General features: G+C 33.1%; 5 long non-coding RNA genes across 7 annotated transcripts in view; 3 read left to right on the forward strand and 2 right to left on the reverse strand.

Moving 5' to 3' along the window:
* Positions 1-4,626: 4,626 nt before the first annotated feature.
* Positions 4,627-27,709, forward strand: part of LOC149415912 (uncharacterized) — a 40,543-nt gene continuing 17,460 nt past the window's right edge. Inside the window, exons 1-2 of one of the 2 annotated variants that reach the window (XR_016303503.1) lie at positions 4,627-4,975; positions 6,495-7,034. This is a non-coding gene — a long non-coding RNA (uncharacterized LOC149415912). Of the gene's footprint in view, positions 4,976-6,494; positions 7,035-27,709 lie in introns of those variants that run through there. The other variant, XR_016303502.1, reaches the window with a different exon arrangement.
* LOC149415913 (uncharacterized) lies at positions 11,485-13,011 on the reverse strand. Its single transcript, XR_016303484.1, has 2 exons — positions 12,853-13,011; positions 11,485-11,970 (listed from the first exon to the last, which is right to left on the reverse strand). It is a non-coding gene; the product is annotated as an uncharacterized LOC149415913 (long non-coding RNA).
* On the forward strand, positions 16,381-26,929 carry LOC149415914 (uncharacterized). 2 transcript variants are annotated; one of them, XR_016303507.1, is made up of 3 exons: positions 16,504-16,662; positions 17,898-18,376; positions 26,865-26,929. It is a non-coding gene; the product is annotated as an uncharacterized LOC149415914 (long non-coding RNA). The 2 variants fall into 2 exon arrangements; XR_016303506.1 differs by lacking the exon at positions 26,865-26,929 and having other exon boundaries at positions 16,381-16,662; positions 17,898-18,440.
* Positions 20,723-22,292, reverse strand: LOC149415915 (uncharacterized). The gene is made up of 2 exons (XR_016303603.1): positions 22,134-22,292; positions 20,723-21,210 (listed from the first exon to the last, which is right to left on the reverse strand). It is a non-coding gene; the product is annotated as an uncharacterized LOC149415915 (long non-coding RNA).
* On the forward strand, positions 24,888-26,929 carry LOC149415916 (uncharacterized). Its single transcript, XR_016303505.1, has 2 exons — positions 24,888-25,046; positions 26,377-26,929. It is a non-coding gene; the product is annotated as an uncharacterized LOC149415916 (long non-coding RNA).

The raw sequence follows: 27,709 nt of genomic DNA on the forward strand, positions 1-27,709 counted from the left end.
ATTTGGATAGCTTTTTTAAACACCAACACTTGTTGAAAAAATACTTGCACAAATAAAATGTTAATTTCAATTATTCGCATATACACCCCCGACCTCTGAAGACAAAACGGAAGCGGGTCGGAGAAGACCTTTCCCTAAAGGCGGCGTGATTTTAATAAGCTTAAACACCCACTTAACGCAAAGACACCGAATAGGGTGTAAGGCGTGGGGGTTGATTAGCGGAATTCTCGACATGGAACGGTTTTGTAATTTTACAGAGATTTCAAAGTAATATTTAATGGTAACTTTGTAGACTTTTCTGGTTGGTTACTTGTGACTTTTATTTGAGTGTCAGGAGTGTAGGATATTAAAATAAACAATTAATCAACACCTCTGCCGTGGGTAGCCCCAAGTGGTTTGTAACGTTTGGTTATCTAGCAGGGATACCTGTATTCATTGGAGTGAGGTTTGTCCAGATTCTGGCGGCAAGTGGGTCTGCTTACCAACTGGGTGGCGTGCCAGATCGGGAGAGGCCGGTTGATGGAGATCTTTTGACCTCTCCAGCCGGACTCTTCCGACCCATCGCCTTGAATCTCTGCGGGAGGATTGTATTATTTCATCGCTCCTGGACAGACTGACTCCCACCACTCATATTTTTCCTTTCCAAAATTTCCTTTCTATCCACACAGTATCCTCAAATTTGACAAAGGCCCCAAAGGAAAAGATTTTCCCCAGGGCCTCCTGTGCGGAGTAAATGTATACATAACACATATTAACATAGTTAGCAACTAGTTACCTATGATAGTTGGTTGTAACGATTGAAACACATGTACCTAAATATGTAGATTAATTTCATTGTTTTTTATTATTATTTTGATTCGTCGTTTATTGGTAATGAGCTTTACAAAGTGATTTGTTTACTAGAACACTGGTAATCTCACAGCTCTAGAAGAAGTTTTTCGTAGGAATTCCGAGAACTTCTTGACAAAAATGAAGTATTTTATTAAAAACCTAATTGTTGGAATACACGTCCTGCCGATAAATTTTATTTCTCAGTAAACATCCCTAGAAGTAAATATTTTTATTTATTCTATCCGCGAGCTGCGGCAGGTCGCCACCTCAAGGAAAATTAAATAAAATGTTTGTATTTGTAAGGAAATGTTCTATGTTCTCCCCCACGGAGAAACGTAAAGTATTGGCAATCCACGGGGCGGCGCGGCCTGAGTGGTTTTGCAGCGGGAATATTTCAATGTTTTTTATAAATATTAATGGAATAAATAAAGTAAATCAAGGCTTGGATAAGTTGGCTTGTTAGAATGGCAAATCACTCCTTAGGATGATTGAGTATTTTTTTGGGGATGATCAAAGAAAATATGATACTTCTTCAATTTTTCTGGTAGTTACCAATAATAACTTTAAAAAAAGTATTTTTTTATCGTTAAAGTGTGGTTTATTAAAAAAATATGATATTACTTTGAAATAAATTGTTAGAAAGACACAAATCATTATTTGTGGTAAAATGAAGAGTACGTGACGAACGAAACGAAAATACGCATACGTCTCAAACTACAGACCGATATCCTTATTACCAAACTTTTCAAAAATATTTGAAAGAGCCATGTACAATCACATTTATAACTTTCTCGAAAACTTTGAGATAATATGTCCACAACAATTTGGATTCCGTAAAGGCCGTTCAACAACACAGGCAGTATTCAATTTTTTGAACAAAATTCTAGAAAATATTAATATTAGTAAAAAAACTGTAGGTATCTTTATTGACCTCTCAAAAGCATTCGACAATGTTGATCATGAGCTTCTTCTAATTAAACTTGAACATGTGGGTATTAGAGGTTTAGCATTAAAATGGTTTGAATCGTACTTAAAAAAAGAATTTCAGCAGAAAGTTCAAATTTCAAATATCAATGAAAAAATGGTCCAGTACATGGTAGAATCCAAATGGAGAACAATTAACAAGGGTGTGCCACAAGGAAGCATTCTTGGGCCTCTCCTCTTCCTTATCTATGTAAACTTCCAATAATTGCTGGCACAGAATGTTCAATGTTTGCTGATGACACCGCTTTGTTGTTTGAATGTAATGGAGACGTTGACGAATTTAACAAACAAGTTAACGAGACTTGCCAATTAATAGCAAACTGGCTGTTATCGCAACATCTATCACTCAACACAAACAAAACCCAAATTTTAAAATTTTGTCCAGTGCAAGCTACACCTATAAATATAAATGTAAATATTAATAATAATACTATCGAACCTTCCCAAACCTGTTCACTACTGGGAATAGAATTAGATATAAACATGAACTGGAAAGAACATGTCTCAAAAATTGTAGCAAAAATCAGTAGTTTTTCTTATGTTCTGGGTACCTTGAGAAAAATATTAAACACCGAATCAGTAATAGCCGCATACTATGGTTATGTATATTCAATAATAAAATACGGTTTTATTTTTTGGGGAAACTCGGTAAACGCTAAAGATGTTTTCATCATACAAAAGAGATGCATAAGAAAAATTACAAACTCTGAGCGTTTAGATTCATGTAGACCTATGTTCAAAAATCTGAAAATTCTGACAGTCGCAGACATATATATATATAATGGAGTTATGCATATTAGTGCGATCATCTACAGACAAGTTCCCACTAAAAAACTCAACACATAAATACGCTACAAGGCTCACAGAAAACTTATTAATACCAAACGCAAACAAAACAATATTCCAAAAAGGACCATACTACATGGCCATTAAAGTATATAACAACCTTCCACATAACATTAAACAAATACAAGATACACACAAATTCAAATCGTTACTAAACACTTTCCTTGTTAATAAATGTCACTACACGAATACCTACAGTGAATACCTCACGTAAATGAAACGCCTCTTTTTATTGGTATATATATATATGAATTTTTTTTATTTTTTCATTGGTATATTGTTATTTTATCTGTATAAACATTGTAATTATTATAATAAAACAAATAATATTATATAAACATTGTAAATAAATAAATGTGGTTAGCTGGAAGAAATGGGGTCTACCCATAAGCTACACCTTTTGTAATTTTTATTTTACAATAATTTTTTTTTTGATTTGATTTGATTTGAAAAAAGAAGTGTGAGGAGTTTGTATGACTTGGAAAAGAACCGTTGAAGAGGTCGAGGATGCAATAATATTATTTATATATTAAAAATTAACACAGTTGTAATCAAGAATTCACTACCTTAACCAATTTATAAATCCCCGAACAACTCAGGGTACACGTCAGCTAGTCATTCAATAAAAATAGATCCTAAATCAACCTGTCCGGCAAAAAGGAGATTGCTTAAGTAAGAAGTGGTATTATACACTTTGCCTTACCTGAAATCTAGATCAAATCAAAGCAATCTTCTTGCCTAACTAACTAACCATCTCGCCGTTTCCTTGGAGGGGTAGGCTGATAGGACGGACCGCCAAAAAACTCGACATTGGGATACACTCATTCAAATTCATATTATTACTCTTTTGTTATTCTTACTCTTGACATGGCCCGACTCGAGTGTCTGATTCACTTGATCGTGCCATGTCTTCCTCAGGCATCCTTGACTTCTGCTACCATTCACATTCGCGACATATATTATCCTCACTAAACGCCCCTTTCTTAATCTTACTCATTACGCTTACATCATCCTTGCACTCTTTGCTGATCACCACAATTTCGCACATGATCATACATGGTTTACCTCTTGGATCTAATGTCTACAGTATTCAGTATATTTTAATGCTTTTTATGCCAGTTCCATGCCCCACTGCCACGCATCAAGGTAGGTACCAGCATTCCATTGTGGAATGCTATATGACAGTTCTAGAATAAGGTCTCCAAGGCAAAAGCTTATGATGAAGGATGAAGACTCCAGTTTGTTAAATTTGGTCCGTTGGTGACCACCCAAAAGGGTGCCCACTGGTCTGGACTGTTAAAAAAGGAATGAAAAACTGCTTTGATTGTCCGTTGTGTTCCAAAAAAAATCCAGGATTGGCAATCTCAAAGTTTGATTGCTAGTGGTTAATGGCCTCCACACCAAATAAAGTATGGTGGATCAAATACGAACAAATATATACGCGAAAGCAAGGAACTTTTCCGTGGTTCATACACCTTAGACTTACTGGAGGCAACAAATAGATTTAGCCTAGAGACCAGACATAATTCAAATCTATTCACATTTTTTTTAATAAATTTATTCAGAAAACCTGAATGGCTTTTCCTGCATTTTGCAACAAATTTATCAACTAAATTTCTATAATCACGCACCGAACGCGAAGATGGTTTCATATTTATTTATCTATTTAACTAACTTAGAAACATATCTGATATGCCATTAAAGAATTTCTTAATTCTTTTTGCGGTGCTATTAGCCAGCCTTACCATAAGTAATCGTGGACCGCAGCTTCTTTACTCCTATTCCATGGGAAGAACACGCAGAATATATCTAAATAGGATAAATATTATTATTTTGAATAACACGTAGTTCGACTTCCTCAAAAAATATTCGTGCTTTACTGAAAGTTTGTTGTGAAATTTTTCAAATCGATCGTTTTAGGCCTCCTGATCAGTATGGCGTATTTGGCGACTCTGGCTACTCCTCCAAAATCTTCAGCCTCACAACATACCCTCACTAAATCCAGCTTGAAAGCAGTTAGGAAAATGAGAATGTTTTCTAAGGTGAAAAATAAATCAAAAGTTCCGTGTTGCAATCCAACTGTCAGGTACCATATGTGTTGATGCACTTGGTGGAAAATAACGGATGATTTTATTTTTTTTTAATATATCATTTAAAAAGTCAATAACAAAGGACACATGTGGGAGATCAAAGGGGGACTATAAAAGGTCTGCAGACAGCAAACCTGCATCAGTTCTATCACTTCGATAAAGCAATCAAGATGCAGTTCATCAATCTCTTTCTCGTTGCCTGTGTGCTTCTTGGAACAGCAATGGTAAGAATAAAACTTATTTATTAGTTGATATTTAATAATTTTCATACTTCACCCTCCTCAAGCAAATCATCCATTTACTTATTATTGAACCGATGAAGGACATTTTGCATGTTTTAATATTTAATTCTTGGGAGATTTTTGTATATAACTTCGGTACCAGATATGTTAACGACTTTTGATACTTTTTTGTATTGATTCCTGGGACCACGAAATCCTCTCGGGTGTGACTTCTTGTGATATATTTATGATCAATATTATCATGATTTTCTAGATTTTTGTGTACGTGAATAATAACCCTTTTTATGTAATATTGATGAAAATCAAGTAAATTAAGTTTTATATAGAGCAGATCGCTAGAGTAGTTATAGGGTTTACGCAAAATGATTCTAAAAACGGGTTTTCTAGGCCTTCACTAGCGGATCTAAAATAGTTCTTAATTTTTTTAGAAGCAATAATTATTAGCCTGAAACACTCATCCACATTGAAAAATCTCCTGATAAAAGATACATGACGCCAACGGGACCGTTGGCGTCATGTATCTTTATCGTCATCTACCCGATGAGTGTTTCAGGCTAATAATTATTGCTTATAAAATAATTGTTAACCTTTGTGCTATGCATAAAAAAACTTGCCTAAAAAACATTAATTTACCAAAAAAATAATAAAATAGTTCTACCTGACGATCCCCAACCAAAGCAATGCATAGGTCTTGTTGTGATATTTCCAATTAAGATTATCGTCTATAATAAAACATAGATATTTGATGTTTTTTACACATTTAAAATCTTCACAGTTGCATTACGAATCAATATTATCGGAATAACAATTAAACTTGTGTATTTTTATTGTGTATGATGTGCTGGGTTTTCCTTTTCCAGTTGAGCTGAATCTTATGTATTTAGTTTTTGTTATATTCAGTGTTAGTAGATTTTTGTCAAGCCACTCCTATCCTCTCCTTTAAATATAATACTGTTAGCATGCATAACTAACTCATTGATGTAATATATAAATGGAAGAGGTCCCAATATACTTCCCTGTGATACCCCAAAGTTTGTGCCTCGTGAATTACTTATTAATTTTAAAATTAATTCTTTTTTATGCCCGCATTCTCAATTTCTACCGATTTATAAGATTATAATACATTTATTATGCCGAAACGTTAATTATATGTCTTTCCCTCGACTGAAAAAAAAATTTCTAAGAAAATTATTAAAAACAAACTTAAAGGCATGAAAAAATTTGCTGTGTATTTTTGAATTCAATTAAAGCATTTGTGCAGAGATTTTTGCTGCTTTTTGAGATTACAAAAGAGTCGTGTTTTATGAAATATTTTCATCATTTTCGCTTAATTATTATCGTTTTTTTTTATATTAGCGCGCTCCCTCTAACATATCTACGCATTTTATTATTTGCGTTTCAATCCATCTTTGACGCTTATGATGGGGCCTCAAACGATGGCCCAAGTATAACACATTTTTTAAAGGGTCTAATATATTAATTTATGTTTTCGTATTTTCAGTTCGCCTCTGCTGGAATAGACGACTGGGATAACGATTACAATGGTTACAAAGGTTACCGTGGCTACAGGCCATCCAAGTATAACAAATACAACCGGTATTAAAATAACTAGATGGACTACTAAGGCCTGCCCACCATCAACACTACCAATATAATACATAAACTAATTTTACTAAACCTGTTTATTCCATCCCATGTTTCAATGAGGTGGGCAATCAGCAAAATTATTTGAATGGCTATGATATTTAGTCGATGGGTTGAATTCCAAAACTGTTGCCCAATCTCTGCACAAAGGACGATCCGCATACTTCAGTTTGTCAATCTCAACAACATCTACTAGATTGTAGCTATACTAAATTATACCCAATACCGAAACAGTCAAAATGTTTAAAAATATCTTTCAAAGTGAGGACATCTCGCCATAGAAGGACGTCAATTAAATTTAACATTTTCCTCGGATGTTGAATTTGTTACAACTTGTTTTTGGGTTTTTTTCTCATTTTTACAGTGTTTTGACTCTTTATTAAAATTTGTTACAGAATTATGATTTTTTTATTTTAAGTTCCTTCATCAAGATAAAAAGACCTTTATAACAGTCTGAACACATAAAAATCCTGATAGTCAAAATAATAAACAATACTACAAAAGACAGCTACGATAATTATACTGACGGAAAGAAGATATGAGAATGTCAATATTGGACTAGTTAAATATCTTATTCTACTAAATAATTAATGGCCATACATCAAACTGAATTCTGAGAAAAATTGAAAACCTGCAGCACAATCACACACATGAACCACGAAAAATAAAATTTACCTTTAGAGAAACAACCCATATTCAAATATAGTTGATGTATCAAGTACAATTGGTATATTACCAGAGGAAATTAAATTATAAGTGAGCATAAACAAACTAAAGTTGCAAAAATATGTGATTAGTCCGTATTGATTTTTTTATATGCATTGTTTATGTAATTTCTTAGCGTCTTGAGGTGGACTGCAGTTTTAAAAATAAATTGATTTCGTGATTTGGAAAAAAATAACAAAGTAATTGGTCCATTTTCATTATTTCAAGAACACAACAATTTGAAATGAGATCTTTATAGTAAAAAAACGGAAAAAACTCGTTTTTAAAAAAAAATCAAGACTAAAAAATAACATACCTGTTGTAACATTTTTGAACAAAATACAACTAATAAAAATAATGATCCGACAACATTAAATGTTAACATAGTTTAAACCCAGTTATTACATAATATTACTAAGAATTTTAATGTATCTTGTTGCAAATATGAAGGAGCCCATGGGGAAAATAATTTACATATTTTGTGTGCTGTGTGTAGGGTCTTTTTTAAGGAAAGGATGGGAAGTTTTTTAAAGGTAAAAGGTATGAGGGTTGTGTAGGAATCTAGGGATCATTTTGTCCAGGAATGATGGACATATTTATATATCCCTCCCACTGCGGCGCAAGGCGATGGATTAACAGAGTCCAGCTGGGGAGGACAAAAGGTCTTCTGCAACCAGTCTCAGTCTCGCAGTAGGTGGACAACGCATACACCGCCAAGAATTCGACTCCATATCTCATTCTAGTGCAGAAATAAGAGTTGAATCTTCCTCGGGCATCACTGACTTTTTCTACCATTCATTACCGTATATTCATTGTTAATTTGTAAAACTTACATTATTTTGACTTTTAATTTTACTTTGTATATCATTCCGGAGCAGAGATAATGCTAAAAGTCTGCTGTTTCATGCGAAAAGTTAAGGTACTCTCTAATTAAACAGTTCTTTTTTATTTTATTTTTTTATTTTATTTTATTTTTTATTTTAAATACATAAACGGCTATACTGCCTTTTATAAATAAACATATAATAGAGTACAAAGTAAGAAAAATAATATTATTACATTATAGTAGTTTTAAACTTAAAAATAACATACAATTATTTTGTGTATCAGAACAAAAATAACAAAAAAAGAACAATGAGAAATATCATCATTTCATTTTAACATGTCCATATTGCGTATATAAAATTACAATATGGAAAAATAATTTTTGAGTGCATGTTTATAGTTCTGGCACTAATACGACCAAACTTTGAAATTTTCTGCGAAATCGGTCCCGTTTTGTAGTCTATAGGGGACAAAAAGCTTACCGGCCGTAGCGAAACACTTGAAGTGACCTGTGGCAGGTGAGTTGGTTATATTGGTATCCAGACCCGCCTCCCAAATTGAATTGGAACAAACCGTATAACTTCCTTGTTCTCACATGGTTTCATCTAATATTGGTCCAGTTCATCTAAAGAAGACAATAGGCTCTGCCACATGTACACTTCGGAGCGGTGGTACCACTCGCAATGTACTGCGCTGTAAACCGTTAGCTTACTTTTGGGCTTTACGTATTCTCATTGTCTGTGCAGTGTAAAGTCAGGAGTGCTGTGGCGCCAACTAGTTGGGAAACATTGTGAGGCGGGTTAAGGTAGGGACTGTACGAAGGGTCATGTTGATGCGGGTAGATCAAAACCCATCCAGACTGCATTTAATGAATCGATGTAATGTTGATTACCATCCAGACTGGATGTAATGTTGAAAATATTGTAAATTTATTCGCTGATTATTTTAAGTCTGTCTATGAAAAGGATATACCTTATAATGAAATTCCCAAATTCTCGTCGAATCTCAGTCTTAAATTATCTGAAATACACATTGAAATTAATGATATTATAAAGCATGTAAATTTTTTACATGCTAGAAAAAGTGCTGGACCTGACAACATTCCACCTGTGTTAATTAAAGAATGTCTAAACAGCCTATCTGTTCCTCTTTCTGTAATTTTTAATCAATCATTCAAGACAGGATGTTTTCCTAATATATGGAAACATAGTTTTCTTTCTCCTATCTTTAAAAAGGGTGACAAAACGGATGTTACAAATTACAGACCAATATGTATCCAGTCATCGATACCTAAATTTTTTGAAAAAATAGTAGGTACTTGATAAAATATCTACAAACATGAAAAAAATTATAACTCCCTACCAACATAGATTTTGTTCAAATAAATCTACATTAACCAATTGACTAATATACAAAAAAAATTATATCTACATCCTAAACAAACAGGTGCCAGGTAGACTCAGTATACACTGACTTCAACAAGGCATTTGATAAGGTGTGTCACAAAATATTAATCAATAAATTAGCCAAACTTGGAATTTACTGAATTGGTTTACTACTTATTTATTCAAAAGAAGTCTTTGTGTGAGAATAAATGGCACAAAGACATACGAATTTATGGCGACAAGTGGAGTGCCGCAAGGCTCTCATCTAGGGCCCATTTTGTTTATAATATTCATAAACGACATTGTTGATGTATTTACTGATATAAACATTCTACTGTTTGCCGATGAAATGAAATTTTATAAAGAAATTAACCACATAAATGATTGTATTACACTTCAAACTAACTTGAGATATCTTTTTGAATGGTGCTCAATCAAAAAATTAGCACTAAACATAAATAAATGTCAGTTCATTCATTTTTCCAAAATAAGTAACCCTATTTTTTTCAATATTCACTAAACGATAAAAAATTAAATTGTGTTGGTAAAACTATTGATCTAGGCATTATGTTCGACAGTAAACTCACCTTTGTATGTCATATTAATAATATTATCAACAAGGCCAGACTCTTGGATTTGTTTTGAGAGCTGCAAAAGATTTCAATAATTTAGGAACATTTATTATGTTATATAAAACCCTTGTCAGATGCCAACTTGAGTATAACTCTACGTTATGGTCTCCATTTTTCAATATTCATTCAGATAACATTGAAAAGATTCAACGGATGTTTCTAAGGTTTATAAATTATAAATTGCATATTTCTATACAAAACATAAATAACAGTTACCTCTTGGATAAAATGTCTATATTAAAACTTTCAGAAAGAAGAATAAGCACAGATTTAATACTGTTACAAAGAATACTACATTTTAAAATTGACTGTCCCGAATTACTTCAATGTATCATGTTACTACTTACATTACTTCATGTTCCCAAAAAATCATGCGGACATTTCTTACCTTATGACTTCAATAACACCACGACACTAGCTTACCAAAATTCTCCGATTCCGAGACTTCACAATCTCGGAAACAAATATTCTGATCTGAGTGATATATTTCATTTGAAAACTAATCAGTATAAATGTTGTATACTCTATCACTTTTATTCTTCTAGACACAAATAGTTCTATGCACCCTTATAATTTCTCCGCATCTATCTTTTGTTTTGTTGAATATTTTAAATTAAATTTCGTCATTATGTTTAGATTCTTCTTTATTGTATTTACTCTGATTCAAAATGCTTGTATTGTTTTTTTAAAGAAAAGCCCACTAGGGCGTGTAATAAATAAATAAATAAGTAAATATATTTTTTTTAGAAAATGTGTCAGGTATTCGTTTTTAATTAAAAGGGTTATGAAAGACAATTTGATTAACTAGCGTCATTGATCCCTTCGGCACCGGTGCGTCGTCGGGAAACGCACCCAACATTCTGTATTCAGGTGATATATTTCACATGATAACTCGTCGTTTTTAGGACTCGTTCATGAATTCAACAGCTCGTCTGTAGAATGATTTGCTGCCTCCAGGTTTCCTCCGGAAATGGTAACGGATTTTTTTTCTGTATTTTCTATTTCAAATTTAAGTTTGATTGACACTAAGGACGGGTTGTTTCGGATAATTTGAACAATTGATCAAATTTCAACGTTCATTTTCGGGTTTTGTGAAAGATTTATTCAAGTTCTGTTTTTATATCATTGTAGGCTAGTTGCTTAATAAAACTGAAATAAAAACAAAACTTGAAAAAATCTTTCACAGAACTTGAAAATGACCGTTGATATTTTATGAATTGTTCAGATTCTCCGAAACAACCCGTCCTAATAGTATTTTCAAAGATTAAAGAAGAAGCAAAAAAAAATAAAACAATCGTAATTCAATTTCAACTTTTAATAAATAGTCAAATCATATCAAAACGCTGTAAAAAATCGCATAACTTAACAAGTTGTAACAAATTCAACATCCGAGGAAAATGTTAAATTTAGTAAATATCTCTCCATGGCGTGATTTTTTCACTTTCAAAGACATTTTTGTTATATTTGACTATTTTTGAATTGCGTATAAATTAGTATAGCTACAATCTAGTAGATGTTGTTAAGATTGACAAACTGAAGTATGCGGATTGTCCTTTGTGTAGAGATTTGGCAACAGTTTTATAGCTCAACCCATCGTCAAAAAATCGTAGTCATCAAAAAAATTTTGTGTTCTTATATTGGTAATGTTGATGGTGGGCAGGCCTTAGTACTTCATCTAGTAATCGTAGTACGAGTTGTATCTGTTATACCTGGCTGGCCAGTATCCATAGTCATCATTGTAATCATCATCCCAGTAGTGTGGTCTGGCAAGTCCAGCAGAGGTGAACTGAAATTGTGGAAACATACATTCATCTATTGTACAATTAATTTCTTACTAAATCAGTTAAACTGATAATGACATCATTTTAGACATCATAAAAATTGATATTTAGCGGGGATAACTTTGTTGAATTACAACACTCTTTAAAATTGTCGGAGAGAAGTATTTTCACTGACTTGGTATTTCTTCTAAATGATGCATGTGATAGTCCAGAATTGCTTGCATTGATACATTTTCGGATTCCACTAAATGATACAAGAAGTCAAGATTTGTTTCAGTATAGAAATTCTGTGACAAACTACCATTTGAACTTATCTTTACCCAGTCTTCTCATGGAGGGAAATAATTATACAGAGTCAGTGCACTTTTTAAATATATCACTAAATAAATAGAAAATATTTTTATTGAGTCATCTATGATAAATATCTACTATATATTTTTTCACTACTCATATGATAAAGCCCCTGGCGTTAATAAATAAATAAAATTCCTCATCTTGACATAACCTAACCTAACAACAAGTAAAATATTTATAGAGGGTTTTATTATGACACGTATTTCAAGTTTTTCTTGAAATTTCTTGCGTAAAAATTACTGATTTCCGTGGTCACCCTAAGCCAGAGAACAATCCATACTGCCATTTAAAAAAAAACTGATTAATCTACTATCAGTGATTCCTGACATTATTTGGAGTTTAAACTGTAAATGATTTTTTTAAATTTTTTTTTCTATTTTTTGTTTTTGTTTTTGGTGTGGGTTGGGTTAATGAATTTTTATTTTTTAAATTCAAAAAGTCACCGGAGACCAAATTTGGCATGAATTTTTAATTTAAAATAACATCCTGTGTATAGGTAGGTACATGAGTAATTATGTTGCTTTTTTTCTTACCATTGCTGTTCCAACGAGCACAAACGCCACCAGGAAGAGATTGATAAACTGCATCTTGTTTGTGTTTTCGAAGCGATAAAACTGATGTCAGATTTGCTGTCTGCAGATCTTTTATAGGTACTCTGTCTTTGATTTTTCACCAGAAGTGTCCTTACCTTGTCATTGACTTTAAAAATGTATATATGATCTGAAAACAATAGAATGGTCAGTACTTTTCCAACATGTGTATCAAAAAGTTATTTATAATATTAATGGTTTAAAAACTGGCTACTGCTGTCCTCCGTTGGTGGATATCGGTTGCTTTAAATCTCGGCTTGCTTGGAATGTGGAGCTAAGCGTGGCTGGAACATAATTCCTACATAAGTCGGAAGTTTAATATTACACGTATTGTCTATGATTTTATTAGGAAAGTACTTGATTCTCTATACTGCGTGAAATATCCTTGCTCCTACGTCATAGGGAGATCGAGATCTTTCAAAATGTCAAATTTTTAAGAAGGCCAATTTACGAGTTGAATTTTAAAGTTGTGCACTTTTATCAGCATGGCAATTTGTTTTGCTGTAGTCAGTGCACTATTCACGAAATAATTACAAATATACCGCTGAAAACACTGTCGTGACGTTGAAACATGCCTCGAATGATACCTTACCAGACTATTTGTCTATTGTAGATTGATTTTAAATTTATAACATCAACATCTCACATATCTCAAGTTCATATTGTTAAAATGATGCAATTTACGTATATTTCGGTTAAATTGGAGTACGTTAATGTCATATTTGATATTTGCTACTGCTAGCACCTCGGCGTCCAAAATTGAACTATTCTGCGGCTTACCAAGGCTAATGTCGCACATAGCAAAGATACGGACAGACTGATATACCGGACTTAAGTCTTGTTATCACAGGATTGGATGGCAAAATTTAAAGAAATTGATACGTAAAATACCAACCAACTCGGATTTATTTGTAAAACAGTAAAAATTATATAAATAAATGAATGTTTGTTTGTCACCTATACACTCAAAAACTACTGGACCGATTTTGCTAAAAATTTCATAGTTTTTTCTTATTAGTTTCGGAAGTGTTTAGAGAGTGATCTGAATGGTATAGGAAGTCGGTGACGCCCGTGGAAGACTTATCACAATATCTTTGCACTGGAATGAGAAACAGAGTCGAATTTTATCCCGACGTAATTTAGATTTTCCAAATTAACAATGTGATCTACGGTAGTGAATGGTAGAAACATTCAGGGACGCTCGACGAAGACTCAACTCTTATTTCTGCACTGCAATGAGAAATGGAGTCGATATAATGTTTTTTTTAACAGTAAAATGTGGTTAGGAACATTATTAAAAAAATATATTAAGTGAACTGAATTGTAGCAAAGACACAAATCATTTAGTGGTAAAATGAAGATTGAGTGATGTATGAAAAAAAGAAGTGTGATTAGTATGACTTGGAAAAGAACCGTTGCAGAGGTCGAGGATGCAATACTTAATATTATTTATATAAAATTAACACATTTTTTTTTTATAAATTTAATTTAGATTAAATTTGATAATATTATTATTAAGTTCTGCAAGTGTTTTAGTTTTTTATTATTGTGACAGCTGTTTCGGCTTACTAGGCCATTTTCAAACTGTGGTCATAGCAATAAAGTCATTAGTAAATAATTAAGAACTCATTACCATTTACTGAGGGGAAAACATAGATTGGTTTAACCAACAATAGATCATGTCATCGGTTTAACCAGTAATAAATCAATGTATGCACCTTCAAAATTTACATTTGAAATAGTATAAATACGTCGTCTCAATCTGGACTAACCACAGTTTGAAAATGGCCTTGTAAGCCGAAACAGCTGTCATAATAATAAAAAACTAAAACACTTGCAGAACTTAATAATAATATTATCAAATTTAATCTAAATTAAATTTATAAAAAAAAATGGAGCTCTACGAAATACAAAAACAATAACTAAAAAAAATTAACACAGTTGTTATCTTGAATTCACACCTTAACCAATTTAAAAAAAGCCTTAACAACGCCGGGTACACTTTGCATCGTGGTTAAAAACAGCTTGTGACACCAACTCATCTAGACATAAAATGCATCAAATAATCTTCTTACCTAACTAACTAACCATCACGCCGTTTCCCGCAGGGGTAGGCAGATAGGACGGACCGCCAAAAAACTCGACCTTGGCATACACTCATTCAAATTTATATTATTTATCTTTTATTATTCTAACTCTTGAAATAGCCCGACTAGAGTATCTGATTCACTTGATCGTGCCATAACTTCCTCAGGCATCCCTGACTTCTGCTACCATTCACATTAGCGACATATATTTTCCTCACTAAACGCCCCTTTCTTAATCTTACTCATTACGCTTACATCATCCTTGCACTCTTTGCTGATTACCACAATTTCTCACAGGATCATACATGGTTTACCTCTTGAATCAAATGTCTAGAGTATTCAGTATATTTTTATTCTTTTTATGCCAGTTTGATGCTCCACTGTCATGCATCAGGGTAGGTACTAGCATTCCATTGTGGACTACTATCTTTTTGTCGGTTCTAGAATAAGGTCCCCATGGCAAAAGCTCATGATAGTGCAGGACCGGAAGATTCTTTTCGATTACTTATCGTCCAAGGATGAAGACTCCAGTTTGTTAAATTTGGTCTGTTGGTCACCACCCAAAAGGATGTCCACTGCTCAGGACTGTTAAACAAGGAATGAAATCTGCTTTGATTGTTCGATGTGTTCCAAAGGAAATCCAGGATTGGCAATCTCAAAGTTCGATTGATAGTGATATATGGCTTCCACACCAAACTAAGTATACTGGAACAAATCCAAGTAGATATATAAGTGGAAGCATTAAACTTATCCGTGGTTCATACACCTTAGACTGGAGGCAACAAATAGATTTAACCTAGAGACCAGACATAATGCAAATCTATTCACATTATGTAAAATAAATTTATTCAGAACACGTGAATGGTTTTTAATGCATATTGCAACAAATTTCTATAGTCACGCACAGAACGCGAAGATGGTTTCATATTTATTTATCTATTTAACTAACTTGGAAATATATCTGATATGCCATTAAAGAATTTCTTAATTCTTTTTGCGGTGCTATTAGCCAGCCTTACCATAAGTAATCGTGGACCGCAGTTTGTTTACACCTATTCCATGGGAAGAACACGCAGAATATATCTGAATACGATAAATATTATCATTTTGAAGAACACGTGTTTCGACTTCCTCAAAAAAAATTCGCGATTTACTGAAAGTTTGTTATGAAATTTTTCAAATCGATCGTTTTAGGCCTCGTGATCAGTATGGCGTATTTGGCGACCAGATCTGAATAGCCAGATACTTCCCCACCTTTATCTCCCCAATCTTCTTCCCATCTCCACAATCTTCAGCCTCACAATATACCCTCACTAAATCCAGCTTGGGAGCAGTTAGGAATCTTCAGTGCAGTTTCACATAAAATGAGAATGTTTGACGATGTTTTCTACGGTGAAAAATAAATCAAAAGTTCCGTGGTGCATTCCAACTGTCAGATACCATATTTGTTGATGCACTTGGTGGAAAATAACGGATGACTTTATTATTTTTTTAATATATCATTTGAAAAGTCAATGACAAAGGACACAGGTGGAAGATCAAAGGGGGACTATAAAAAGGTCTGCAGACAGCAAACCTGCATCAGTTCTATCACTTCGATAAAGCAATTAAGATGCAGTTCATCAATCTCTTTCTCGTTGCCTTTGTGCTTCTTGGAACAGCAATGGTAAAAAAAACTTACTTATTAGTAATTATTTAATAGTTTTCAGACTCCACCCTCCTCAAGCCAATCAATCATTTACATATTATTGATCCGACGAAGGACATTTTGCATATATTGATATTTAATTCTTGCGAGATTTTTGTATATAACTTCGGTACCAGATATGTTTTGATACTTTGTCGTATTGATCCCTGGGACCACGAGATCCTCTCGGGTGTGACTTCTTGTGATATATTTATGATCAATTTTATCAAGATTTTCTACATTTTTGTTTACGTCAATAATAACCCATTTTATGTCATTTTTGACGAACATCAATCAAATTAAGTTTTATGTAGAGCAGATCGCTAGAGTTCTTATAGGGTTTACGCAAAATTACTCTAATAACGGGTTTCTGGGCCTTCACAAGCGGATATAAACTTGTTCTACCTGACGATCCCCAACCAATGCAATGCATAGGTTCTGTTGTTTAATTATATTTCGTAATGCAAAGAATGTGTGTATCAATTTTCTTACACATATTGAAAGGTTTTCGATGTGATATTTCCACTTAAGATTATTATCTATAATAAAACATAGATATTTGATGTTTTTTACATGTTCCAATTCTTCCCAGTTGCAGTTAGAATCAATTTTATCCGAATAAAAATTAAGGTTGTTTCTTTTTATTATGTATGGTGTGTTAGGTTGTCCTTTTATAGTTCAGCTGATTCTTTAGTTAAGTTTTTGTTATATTCAGTGTAAGTAGATTTTTGCCAAGCCACTTCAATCTTCTCCTTTAAATATAGCACTGTTAGAACGCATAACTGACTCATTGATGTAGTATATAAATAGAAGAGGTCCCAATGTGCTTCCCTGTGATACCCCAAAGTTTGTGACCCGTGAATTACTAATTAATTTTAAACTTAATTCTTTCTTAAGCCCGCATACTCAATTTCTACCGATTTATAAAAATATAATACGTTAAAACGTTAATTATACGAAATTCCCTCGATTGAAAATTGATAAATTTAGGCTCGATTACAAACGATTCGTGTTTTATTAAATATTTTCATCATTTTCGCTTAATTATTATCGTTTTTTAATATTAACCTCCAAAATACGTATTTATATATCTGCGTTTCAATCCATCTTTGAACGCTTACTACGGGGCCTAAAACGAAAATTGAGTGAGGTGGCCAGATTATAACAAATTTGTAAAAGTTTCTAAAACATTAATTTTTTTTTCGTAATTTCAGTTCACCTCTGCTGGTATAGACGACTGGGATAACGATTACAATGGTTACAAAGGTTACCGTGGCTACAGGCCATCCAAGTATAACAAATACAACCGGTATTAAGATAACTAGATGGACTACTAAGGCCTGCTCACCATCAATACTACCAATATAATACACAAACTAATTTTACTAAAATCTGTTTATTCCATCCCATGTTTCAATGAGGTGGGCAATGAGAAAAATTATTTGAATAACTACGATATTTAATCGATGGGTTGAGTTCTGAAACTGTTGCCCAATCTCTGGACAAAGGACAATCCGCATACTTCAGTTTGTACAACATCTACTAGATTATAGTTATACTAAATTATACCCAATACCAAAACAGTCAAAATGTTTAAAAATATCTTTCAAAGTGAGGACATCTCGCCATAGAATGATGTCAATTAAATTTAACATTTTCCTCGGATGTTGAATTTGTTACAACTTGTTTTTGTGTTTTTTTCTCATTTTTACAGTGTTTTGACATGATTTGACTCTTTATTAAAATTTGTAACAGAATTATGATTGTTTCATTTTAAGTTCCTTCATCAAGATAAAAAGACCTTTATAACAGTCTGAACACATGAAAATCCTGATAGTAAAAATAATAAACAATACTACAAAAGACAGCTATGATAATTATACTGACGAAAAGAAGATATGAGAAAGTCAATATTGGACTAGCTAAATATCTTATTCTACTAAATAATTAATGGCCAAACATCAAACTGAATTCTGAGAAAAATTGAAAACCTGCAGCACAATCACACACATGAACCACGAAAAATAAAATTTACCTTTAGAGAAACAACCCATATTCAAATATAGTTGATGTATGAAGTACAATTGGTATATTACCAGAGGAAATTAAATTAGGAGTGAGCATAAACAAACTTAAGTTACAAAAATATGTGATTAGTCCGTATTAATGTTTTTTTTATTTATAATATTTGTTTATATAATTTCTAAGCGTCTTGAGGTGGCCTGCAGTTTTAAAAATAAATAGATTTCGTGATTTGGGAAAAAACAAAGTAATTGGTCCATTTTTATAATTTTGTAGAACACAACAATTTGAAAAACAACTCGTTTTTTTAAATAATCGAGACTAAAAAATAACATTCCTGGTGTAACATTTTTGAACAAATTACAACTTATAAAAAGAATGCTCCGACAACATTAAATGATAACATAGTTTGAACACAGTTATTACATAATTTTATTAAGAATTTGAATGTATCTTTTTGCAAATATGAAGGAGGCCATGGTGAAAATAATTTCCATATTTTGGGATGCTGTGTAGAGGGACTTTTTAAAGAAAAGGAAGCAGTTGAAGTTCTGGAAAGGTAAACGGTATGAGGGTCGTGTAGGAATCAGGACATTTGAATATATCCCTCCCACTGCAAGACGATGGATCGAGAGGACAAAAGATCTTCCGCAACCAATCTCTCAGTCTCGCAGAAGGTGGATGAATGCGTCTGCCCCCCAAGAATTCGATTCCATATCTCATTCTAATGCAGAAATAAGAATCGAATCTTCTTTGGGCGTCACCGACCTTTTCTAACATTCATTGCTGTATATCACATTATTTATTTGTAAAACTTAGATTATAACGACTTTAAATTTCACTATTTTATTCAGGTGCAGAGACAATGCGAAAAGTCTGCTGTTTCATGCGAAAACTTAAACTGCTCTATAACTTAATATTGCTGGCACTAATACGACCAAACTTTGCAATTTTCTGCGAAATCGGTCCCGTTTTGTGGTCTATAGGGGACGAAAACCTTACCGGCCGTAGCGAAACACTTGAAGTGACCTGTGGCAGGGTAATTGGTTATATTAATATCCAGACCCGCCTCCCAAATTGAATTGGAACAAACCGTATAACTTCCATGTTCTCACATGGTTGCATCCAATATTGGTCCAGTTCATCTAAAGAAGACAATGGTCTCCAACATTTTGGACAACGGAGCGGTGGTACCACGCGCAATGCGTTACCTTACTTTTGAACTTTACGTATTTTCACTGTCTGTGCAGTGTAAAGGCAGGAGTGCTGTGGCGCCAACCAGTTGGGAAACATTGTGAGGCGGGTTAAGGTAGGGGCTGTACGAAGGGCCATGTTAGTGCGGGTCGATCAAAACCCATCCCGGATTGCATTCTTTTTAGAAAATGTGTCAGGTATTCGTTTTTAATTAGCAAGGTAATGGAAGACGATTTGATGAACTAGCGTCTTTGATCCGTTCGGCACCGGTGCGTCGTCGGGAAACGCACCCAACATTCTGTACACAGTTGATCTATTTCACATGATAATTCATCGTTTTTAGGACTCGTTTTTGAATTCAACAGCTCATCTGTGGAATAATTTGCTGCCTCTATGTTTCCTCCCTCCTGCAACATATCTTTCTCTTTAAAACTCATGTTCATTCTTACCTCTCCTCCACCCACACAGAGCATACCCAGAGATGACGAGGAGACAGAATAATATTTTTTCTCAGGGCCTTCGGTGTGGAAAATATGTTTAACCCTTAGAAGACGGCTAATATTTTGTAAATATCACAAAACCATCTGGCTTTATAATTTCCAATATTAACAAAGTAAGTAAAAAAGATACCTCATTTGTATAATTTAATCATTGAAGACAATATAAGCGACTCTAAAATGGAAAATTGAAGCAGAAAAGACTAGGTCACCTTGGTTCAATTCTTAAATGGTAACGAATTTTTTTCTGTATTTTCTATTTCAAATTCATGTTTGAAAGACACTAATAGTATTTTCAAAGCAAAACAAAAATAAAACAATCATAATTCAATTTCAATTTTTAATAAGTAGTCAAATCATATCAAAACGCTGTAAAATATGAGAAAAAACGCATAAACAAGTTGTAACAAATTCAACATCCGGGGAAAATGTGAAATTTAGTCATCTTTCTATGGTGAAATGTCTTCACTTTGAAAAATATTTTTGTATAATTTGACTATTTTTTTACTGCATATAAATAAGTATAGCTACAATCTCGTAGATGTTGTTGAGATTGACAAACTGAAGTATACGGATTGTCCTTTGTGTAGAGATTTGGCAACAGTTTTATAGCTCAACCATCGTCAAAAAATCGTAGTCATTCAAATAACTTTGTGTTCTTATATTGGTAGTGTTGATTGGTGAGCAGGCCTTAGTACTTCATCTAGTAATCGTAGTACGAGTTGTATCTGTTATACCTGGATGGCCAGTATCCGTAGTCATCATTGTAATCATCATCCCAGTAGTGTGGTCTGGCAAGTCCAGCAGAGGTGAACTGAAATTATGGAAACATACATTCATCTATTGTACAATTACTTTATTACTAAATCAGTTAAACTGATAATGACATCATTTTAGACATCATAAAAATTGATATTGAGCGGGGATAGATAGAATCATATTTTGTTGAAATACAACACTCTTTAAAATTGTCGGACAGAAGTATTTTCACTGTCTTGGTATTTCTTCTAAATGACGCATGTGACAGTCCAGAATTGCTTGCATTGATACATTTTCGGATTCCACTAAATGATACAAGAAGTCAAGATTAGTGTCAGTATAGAAATTCTGTGACAAACTACCATTTGTACTCATCTTTACCCAGTCTTCTCGTGGAGGGAAATAATTATACCGAGTCAGTGGAATTTTTAAATAATTAAATAATTAGAAAATATTTTTATTCAGTCATCTATGATAAAATTCTACTATATATTTTTTCACTATTCATAATATGATAAAACCCCTGGCGTTAATAAATAAATAAAATTTCTCATCTTGACATAACCTAACCTAACAACAAGTAAAATATTTATACAGGGTGTTATTGTAGACACGTATTTCAAGTTATTCTTAAAATTGTTAGCGTAAAACTATCCAAAACGTCACAATGTCGGTTAGTATTATGTTCAACTAAAGAATTACTGATTTCTGTGATCACCCTAAGCCAGAGAACAATCCTTACTGCCATTTATAAAAGCTGATTAATCTACTTGACGTACGACAACAATCCTGGCATTATTTGGAGTTTAAACTGTAAATGAATTTTGTGTATTTTTGTTTTTATTTTTGGTGAGGGTTGGGTTAGTGAATATTTATTTTTTAAATTCAAGTCACCGGATACCAAATTTGGCATATATTTTTAATTCCAAATATATCCATGGGTAGGTACATAAGAAATTAAATTGCGTTTTTTCTTACCATTGCTGTTCCAACGAGCACAAACGCCACCAGGAAGAGATTGATAAACTGCATCTTGTTTGTCTTTTCGAAGCGATAAAACTGATGCCAGATTTCCTCTCTGCAGACCTTTTATAGGTACTCTGTCTTTGATTTTTCACCAGAAGTGTCCTTACCTTGTCATTGACTTTGAAAATGTAAATATGATCTGAAAACAATAAAGTGGTCAATGCTTTTCCAACATGTGTATCAAAAAGTTATTTATAATATTAATGGTTTAAAAACTGGCTACTGCTGTCCTCTGTTGGTGGATGTCATGTGATATGGTGGCTGGAACATAATTTCTATACAGGTTGGAAGTTTAATATTACACATATTGTCGATGGTTTATATATTTTATTAGGAAAGTACTTGATTATTTATACTGCGTGGTATATCTTTGCTCCTACGCCAAAATTTTTTGCTGTAGTCAGTGCACTATTCACAAAATTACGACAAATAAACCGCGGAAAACACTGTCTTGACGTTGAAATATTCCTCTTATAATGCCTTACGAGACTATTTGTCTATTAAAGATTGATTTTTAATTAATTACATCAACATCTCATATCGCTCGATGAATGTTAAAGTTGTAGCGATGCTACGAGATTCTTCTAGAACGTCTTGCCCATACAAAAAATATCGTAACCCGAACACTCCAGAAATAATGCGAAGCTTTCCTATCTTGCTACCTACCCGTCCCTTATTACTTTCGGGAGTGTTTAAAGAGTGGTTTGAATTTTTTTTATTTTTTTTATTTATTTTTTATTAAATATCAAAAATAATATACAAAAATCAAAAAGTCCCAATAAACTACTTTAAAGTAGTTTGTCATTGGGTGCTTTTAACTTAAACAGATTATATCAAATGTATACATTCATATCATGAGAGGTGTAATACAATAAAAATAAAAACAAAAAACAATTAAAGCGTATGCAGTTAGAAATAGTTTGTATTAGAGTCTAGTACAAACTATTTCTTTCAGCTAGCCAATTTTTCAACAAAAAATTTCTTTTTATATTTGTACATTTTTTGATTTCTGCAGGTAACATATTTAAACAATTTGGTATCATGTAGTCTAGCGTTCTTTGTCCATATTTGTTTACATGCTTTGGTACGATTAGTCCTTCATTTAATGTAAATCGAGTATTGTAAGTGTGTTCCAGTCTATTTATGTACATAGGGCTATTTATGTGCTGAAAAATTATTTTATACCACATAATTGCTCTTACCGAGAGGATTTTCAGATTTTGATAAAGGTGTGGAACATTATGCCTTTGTTCATATAAACTTTTATGAGCTAATAATTTAACAAGAGAATTTTGAACTGCTTGAACATGATTTATATTTGTTTTAGAGGAAAATCCCCAAGCTGTAATTCCATACCTTATGATAGATTCAGCTAGTGATAAATAAATTATTCGAAGTGTGCATATTGGAACATAAAATTTTAATTTATATAATCTACTAATAATAGATCTCAGTCGTTCACAGACTTTATTTATCTGTAAATCCCATTTGAAAAAACAATCAATAATAACACCTAAATAAACATATTTTTTAACCAGTTCAATATTTTCACATGTACACAACGCAGGGATACCAACATGTAGGCAATCTGAATTGTGTGTTTTAATTTCGGGTATAATAGTATTTACCTTGGCATTGGGTGATCTAATGTGTATCAATTTAGTTTTTTTTGCATTTATGATTAGGCCAGAGTCGTGAGACCATTTTAAAAGTTCAATGTAATCTTTTTGTAAAAGTTCAATACATAATTGCAAATCACTGCAAGAAAACACCAATGCAGTATCATCCGCGTACACAAAGTGTTTTACATGTTTAAAAATAAATTTAATAAAAGATACATAAATTATATATAAAATAGGACCTAATATGGAACCTTGAGGAACACCTGCTAAGATTTTTCTTTTTTTACTTAAAGTGTTCAAAAGCTTTATTTGCATGCACCTGTTGTTCAAATAATTTTCAAATAGTTTTAGAAGTTTCCCTCTTATTCCTATGATTTCTAGTATTTTCAACAATTTTTTATGGTTAATAGTGTCAAATGCCTTGGAATAATCTATAAATAAGACTAATACATGATGTTTATTATTTAAATTATTATTTATCAAGCTGGCAAACTTTTGAAGTAGCACTTCAGTGCCCTTTTTTTTTGGAATCCATATTGGTTAGTATCAATAATAGAAAAATCTTCCAAATATTTTATTAATTTAATTATATGGTATAAGATGTCGGCGACGCAAGTGGAAATCTTATCACATTATCTCTGCACTGGAATAAGATACAGAGTCAAAGACACAAATCATTATTTGTGGTAAAATTAGTAGTAACTACGTGAAGATTGAAGAAAGAGGTGTGAGGAGTTTATATGACTTGAAAAAGAACGGTTGAAGAGGTCGAGAATGCGTGGATGGATGGCGTGTTTTGTGACCAGATCTGAATAGCCAGATACTTCCCCACCTTCATCTCTACAATCTCCTTCCCCTCTCCACAATTCTTTAGCTTCACAACATAACCTCACTAAATCCAGCTTGGAAGCAGTTAGGAATCTTCAGTGCAGTTTCACATAAAATGAGAATGTTTGACTATGTTTTCTACGGTGAAAATAAATCAAAAGTTTCGTGTTGCGTTCCAATTGTCAGGTACCATATTTGTCGATGCAACTGGTATAAAGAAGTGGATGATTTTTATTATTTTGTAATATATCATTTGAGAAGTCAATGACAAAGGACACAGGTGGGAGATCAAAGGGGGACTATAAAAGGTCTGCAGACAGCAAACCTGCATCAGTTCTATCACTTCGATAAAACAATCAAGATGCAGTTCATCAATCTCTTCCTCGTTGCCTTTGTGCTCCTCGGAACAGCAATGGTAAGAAAAAAACTTATTTATCTACCTATATATTATTTCGAATCAATACATTCCTGGTCAATGTAAATTGAACCACGAATTGCATTGATGACATACATTCTTCCAAGGACCGCTAAATTTTAATGTTTTGTTACTCGCAATATGTGAGTATTTTAACAAGACTTTTGTGAACATGAATAGTTACAGTTCGAAAAAAAAGTGGTATTTCTTCACTGTGAGTGCTGGAACTGGAATTTTCTGAATTTTAATAGCTACAGTCAGTTTTTGATTTCGCTAACCTATAAGTCTGTCTAGAGAGAGAGTTTTTATAAAAAAAATTCCAGCACATCGTTTTGTGTCTTAATCTGCAAGTTAATGCCAGAAGTGTCTATGTCAGTTTTCGGTTATTTGATTAAGGTACCAGAAAGTAATTTAAAATCGTACCTTATATGAATGTGTATTCACCTATGTCAGATGTTTTAGATTGATGAACTTATGAAATGTCTAATGCAGGATTCAAAATATTTTAAAGCCTAGAAATTGATACGCCAATTAAATACAGAGCAATTTACTAGTTTGATATTGGCAATTCTAGCATTAAAGCCCCAGAAGTATATTTGCAAGAGCGTAGCAAAGTCCTGTTTTAAGTAAGTCATATTGTTTCCTGTTCACGATGGTCGCCATTTTAATGATTAAGTAAAGGTAATTTTTTTTTGAAATTTTCATATTTCTAATCAGCATTTAACAATATTAGGAATGAAGAAAGTTGAGCAGCCTGAAAAAAAAAAGTTTATATTAATAGATTTACCCAATTAGTTTAGACGAGCTGGTTTCCCCGGGAGGGTAAGAGAATGCTTTGAATTAACTATAACGTATTTCGTACATTGACCACCGAAGAGCGCACATTGATACTGTCCATTGTGGGACAGAACTAGAACTTCTGCGGAGGATCTGAAAGTTCGTTCTTAAGCCAAATTATAAGAAGTTTCTCGTTAACTCCTTAAGTTCTTATATTCCAAAAATGAGATATATAAAAATAGCAAAGTAAGCCCCGTAAAATTATTAAAAGCACACTTACAGGCATGAAAAAATTCGCTGCGTATCTTTAAATGCAATTAAAGCATTTGTCTGGAGATTTTTCTCCATTTCAAACGAATCGTGTTTAATTAAATATTTTCATAATTTTCGCTTAATTATTATCGTTTTTTATAATAGCGCGCTCCCTCTAACATTCGTATTCATCTATCTCCGTTTCAATCCATCTTTGACGCTTACTACGGGGCCTCAAACGATGGCCAAAGTACAACAGATTTTTAAAGTATCTAATTTATTTATGTTTTCGTAATTTCAGTTCGCTTCTGCTGGAATTTCAAAATTAGACGACTGGGATAACGATTACAATGGTTACAAAGGTTACCGTGGCTACAGGCCATCCAAGTATAACAAATACAACCGGTATTAAGATAACTAGATGGACTACTAAGGCCTGCCCACCGTCAACACTACCAATATAACAAACAAACTTATTTCACTAAACCTGTTTATTCCATCCCATGTTTCAACGAGGTGGGCAATCAGCAAAATTATTTGAATGGCTACGATATTTAGTCGATGGGTTGAGTTCCGAAACTGTTGCCCAATCTCTGGACAAATGACGATCCGCATACTTCAGTTTGTACAACATCTACTAGATTGTAGTTATACTAAATTATACCCTATACCAAATTAGTCAAATTGTACATAAATATCTTTTAAAGGGAGGAGATCTCGCCATAGAAGGATGTTAATTAAATTTAACGTTTTCCTCGGATGTTGAATTTGTTACAGCTTGTTTTTGAGTTTTTTTTCTCATTTTTTACAGTGTTATGATATGATTTGACTCTTTATTAAAATTTGTAACAGAATTATGATTGTTTTATTTTGACTGCTTTCATCGTGATGAAAAGACCTTTATAACAGTCTGAGAACTCTTGAAAATCCTGATAATTATACTGCCTGTTAATTATATTACTATAGCTTTGACGATACTACTATGGGGACTACTTTAACTCGTCCCACATATGATAACACTAAATAATTACTCCGCCGCCTGAAGCCCCGGGAGAGCTAGGCGCGGACGGGAACGCAACTCTCTGCCATTCTAGTTTCAACTTTCGACCAGACCACCACTCTCCACTACCACCGTCTCTGCGTTCGCATAACTTGTAAATTCATTTTCGCAAATAAATTCAACAAAGATCGCAGACCTTTATCTTTCAATCATCCGAATTCCTTGAACACAGATTTACGATACCGGCAGCCATCGTAAATTATACTCCACACATCGCTATCATACTGGCATCTCCACGCTGCCATACTGGTGACCCTCGACATTTCTGGTGATAATAATATTTAGTGGACACGGTAGGTCGAACGTTGAAGCTAGAATCCTGGACAATCGAGTAAGTAACTTCCAATCTCAATAATTTCAATCTCATTTTCAACATTTTCAAGTCCAGTATTTTTATTAGAGTCTGATTGTCGAATCATAAAGCACATTTCAAAAAAACATTATTGTCCCACCAATTCTAATACTTAAGTATATCAAATATACCCACTAATCTGAACCAAAAAACTCGTATATTCGAATAGTATAGTGCCAAAAAATCTCAATTTCAGTGAAACACCGCACCAGCAGCTGCAGA

The sequence above is a fragment of the Hesperophylax consimilis genome, chromosome 17 (assembly GCF_061612785.1).
Source record: "Hesperophylax consimilis isolate HC1 chromosome 17, BYU_Hcon_1.0, whole genome shotgun sequence".
NCBI lineage: Eukaryota > Metazoa > Arthropoda > Insecta > Trichoptera > Limnephilidae > Hesperophylax > Hesperophylax consimilis.